Genomic DNA, 4608 nt, shown 5'->3' with positions numbered 1-4608 from the left:
GACATGAGCACGGCGTATCACCCTCAGACGGATGGCCAGTCTGAACGAACAATTCAAACTCTTGAAGACATGCTTCGAGCGTGTGTCATCGATTTCGGCAACGGCTGGGAAAAGCACCTCCCTTTGGTGGAGTTTTCGTATAATAACAGTTATCACACCAGCATACAAGCCGCTCCATTCGAGGCATTGTACGGGCGTAAATGCCGGTCACCTCTCTGTTGGGCAGAGGTGGGAGATAGTCAGATTACGGGTCCAGAGATTGTTGTGGACGCCACGGAAAAGATTGCACAGATACGACAGCGCATGGCGGCAGCACGCGACCGTCAGAATGCCTACGCGGATAAGCGTAAAAAGCCATTGGAATTTCAGGTCGGGGACCGGGTATTACTTAAAGTCTCACCCTGGAAGGGTGTGGTACGTTTTGGCAAACGGGGTAAACTCAATCCGCGGTATGTCGGACCATTCGAGATTATAGAAAGAATAGGCCCAGTAGCCTACAGATTGAACCTCCCAGCTGAACTCGGGGCAGTTCACAATGTCTTTCATGTGTCGAACCTAAAGAAGTGCTTATCAGATGAAACCCTCATCATTCCTTTTAAGGAACTCACTATCGACGAGCGGTTGCAGTTCGTCAAGGAACCTGTTGAAATCACGGACCGGGATGTGAAGGTCCTCAAACACAAGAGAATCCCTCTTGTTCGAGTTCGTTGGAACTCCTGTCGTGGCCCAGAGTACACCTGGGAACGCGAAGACCAGATGACAGAAAAGTACCCCCAGCTATTCGGAACCAATGCAACCACTACTGAGGCTGAAGCTACTACTTCGGAATTTCGGGACGAAATTCCAGATCAACGGGGGGAGGATGTGACACCCCAGGAAAACCAGTGAACGATACAGCTTACCTAGCTTCCTCAGTGAGTGCATACCAAATTTCGGGACGAAATTTCTAATTAGTTGGGGATAATGTGACAACTTGTATCTCGGACCTACTTTGTGTAACGTATGTGAACGTGGTATGATTATATGAACGTTGATAATAATGAATGTTATGTGGATGTTATGACATATTAATACATGATTATGTGAATCTTAGTTAATAAACGTAAGTTGTATGTTATTATGTGTTTACGTGTATCTATGTATGAATATATAAACGAACCAAACCGCACCACACTCACACTCGCACAAGCCCTTTGGGCCGTTTTGCTTGTATTCGGACTTCAAGGGCAGCCCAAGTAGGGGCCGGCCCATTGCTCTTTCTTTTACACGTACAAACACACACATGAGGGGATTGCACCTCATTTGTTACAAAATACCTTACACACACAAAACCCTAGCATCTCTTCCTTCTCTCTAGAACTCGACGGCAACAACATCTCTCTTTCTCGAAGCTTGTGATTCGGATCACTCTCACCCATCCTAGTCGGTTAGTGTTTTGTTTATGCTTTCGTGTTAAATGATGTTATGATTACATGCTTGGATTAAACCGATTGGAGTTGCATGATAATAAACTAGGGCCGATTCGATTATGTTGTTATGCTTGGTCCTCGGATTGATTGTTACAATGATTGTAGATTGGGTGTTTGTTAATCGTCTGATATGTTTGTGTTTATATACGGATGATGTGCCAATTGTTGAGTTAATATGCATGCTAGTAATCGGACTGTAACACACGATTTGATAAGATGATGGATATATTGTTTATGTTTTGATTAGAATTAGAGTTCATAAGAATTGAGGTTGGAAATCTCTGTTTGATCGATATTAGGTTAATCATATGTTTGTACATTGTGTTAATTGATTGATATGAAAATAAGGAAACTGTTAGTGATTGTTGTAACCGAATTTGCTTGATTATTGGAATGATTGAACTAATCGCACAAGAGACCCCCCCATCACACAAGATTAGCCGGTCGCACAAGGGAGCCCACCCGTACAAGACACATCCAGTCGCACAAGGCTTGCTGGATCGCACATGCGTTTAACAGTTGGGCCTTCAAGCCCAAAGTGGGTCGCACAAGACACATGGACCGGGCTGAATAGTTGTTGTTGTTGTGACTGGGCCGCACAAGCCCATATCTGATCGCACAACCCAATCTGACCGACCAAGCCCATCTGTTTCGCACAAGGTGCACCTTATTGGGCCGATATACTAATTGGATTATTTATGTTATTGGATCGTCACATACGAATATTAATTGGGCTGAGATTGTATTATTAGTTTGTTATGATATTTGGGTCGTATACGTTAAACTGTTTGCTTGTATGTGGGGCCGGGGGATTTGTTGGACTTGGACATTGAATCGCACAAGATGGTTGGGCTCGCGCAAGCTCAATGGCCCAACCATCCGAACCGCACAAGTGGAAAATGTTATACTTGGACTGATTACGTGTTGCTATGATCTATATACGTGTCTACTATGATTTATACGTGCATTATTTAAGTCAAAACCGGACTTGTGTGGTAACCCTGTTAGGACGTGATTGACCACTGTTAGTTCAAGAACCCTTTTTCTTTGTGTATCTGCCGAGCAATCCAAGGTGAGTTCACAAAGCCAAGGCATGGGATTCCCGGGTTGGGAATTGGGTTGGAATGTTTAATATGGAATGATTACTCGTACTTACGCAATCACTAGACTATAGACCATCGTCCTCAGGATAGCCAGGACACTTACGTAAAACCTACGTAAACTAGTATCTACCATTGTCTCCCGGGTCGGGAGGACACTTACGTAAATCCTGCGTAACCTAATACCCACTACTGTCTTCCGGGTCGGAAGGACACTTACGTAAATCCTACGTAAACCCCACGCGTACCACTGTCCTCGGGGAAGGGCACTCACGTAAATCCTGCGTGACCTAGTACGTATTCCTGTTCTCGGATTAAGAAGAACATATGGTTGCAAATAGTCTAGTAAGTACCATAATGGGAAGCCCCCATTAGTAAAGATAAACGTGGGAATCCCCCACTAGTATTATTATATATACAAGGCATGGGAAACCCCTACCATTAGTACATACATGCATGGGAAGCCCCCACTAGTTGAACTTACGCATTACTGTTATGAACTTACTTTCTGTGAACTCGCTCAACTAGTTGTTGATTATCTGCTGCATGCCTTGCAGGACCTTAGGTACTTATGGAGCTTGCACAAGGAGGAGCAGGTCGTTGTGGGCAAATGGATCGTGATCACTTATGTCATTTCATACATTAATACTTATGATTGGGTTTTTCATTAATGCTTCCGCTATACTTAACTATGTTGGTTTTGAATAACACCTTTCGTATTGATGGATAACTTTTACTATATATATTACTTGTTCAATATGATTGGTGGCTTGATCCTGGTCATGTCACGCCTCCAAGCGGTGGTACTCCGCGGGTGGATTTTGGGGATGTGACAGTAAAGCCATTGTATAATTTCTCTACATGTGCCCAATCTGATAGACCGTGCTGCGAATAACGAGAAAGGAGGGTTTGGAATCTCTCCCAAGCTAGGTGTTAGGGCTCATCAGGGTCCATTTGGAACGAATGGATCTGATCGCGAAGTCGAGATGCCTTGGCTGGTGAGAAGTATTTGGCTATAAAGGTATCTCTAAGGGTGGCCCAGGTGGAAAAAGTACCTGCGGGCTGCGAATCAAGTCAGGTGGCTGTGCGGCCCGCAAGTGAGAAAGGAAAGACCTGTAGGTATCGAGCATCAAGGTTAACACCCTCTATAGAGTAGGTACCACAAAGGCGGGTAAGGAGATTAATGTGAGCGAGTGCGTCTACGTCATCACGACCATGAAATTGACACGAGTTATTGATGGCGGTCATGATGTACGAATGGATTTGCCAAGACCTATGGTTAGCTATTTCAGGAAGGGTGATGGGTGAATTTGCACCGGTAAAACCGACGACGGAGCGTTGGTGAACAGTTTTATTTTTAGCCATTTGGACTTCGGGTGGCGGACTCAGAGGACGGGTGAGTGGTGGGGAATTATGGGGTGATGGCTTCGGAGTGAAGTCGAAGGCTGGTGGTTTAGATTAAAGAGTAGAGTTAGAAGGGGCGAAGTGTGAAGAAGAAGAAGAACTAACCTCAGACGAAAAAGACGAGAAGGAAGACTTGATCGTAAACGGACTCAGCGGAGGCCCCTGCGAGCGCGTATGGGGCATCCACTGCAAAACCGAAAACAAACAAGTAAGAAGACTCTAACAAACGTCTCGCAAAATATAAAAGACACTAAAATAAATACTTTTTTTGATTTTTGATTTTTTTAATTAGACTCCTACGACTCGAACAAACGAACAAATAGCACGTATGATGTAAAACCAAGTCTAAACAAAGTAATTAACGCAATCACCAAAGACTCCCGTCAAAGGCGCCAAAAACTTGATGTGCTAAAAGTAGTTTAATAGAAACAACTAAAATTAACCTAAATCTAGACTCAAAGTAATACTCTAGACTCTCTAAACTCGATTAAACTACTAACCGGCAAGTGAACCGATCGACTCTAGTAAAGTAAAGTAAGTCTGGATTTCTAACCATGAGACTCGATTAAATTATGCTAAGACTCTATCTAGACTAAGGCTGACGTGAACTTAACTAATTGTTTATTTGATTGGGG

This window comes from Helianthus annuus, chromosome 4 (genome assembly GCF_002127325.2).
Source record: "Helianthus annuus cultivar XRQ/B chromosome 4, HanXRQr2.0-SUNRISE, whole genome shotgun sequence".
NCBI classification, from domain to species: domain Eukaryota; kingdom Viridiplantae; phylum Streptophyta; class Magnoliopsida; order Asterales; family Asteraceae; genus Helianthus; species Helianthus annuus.
This window is presented reverse-complemented; position numbering follows the sequence as displayed.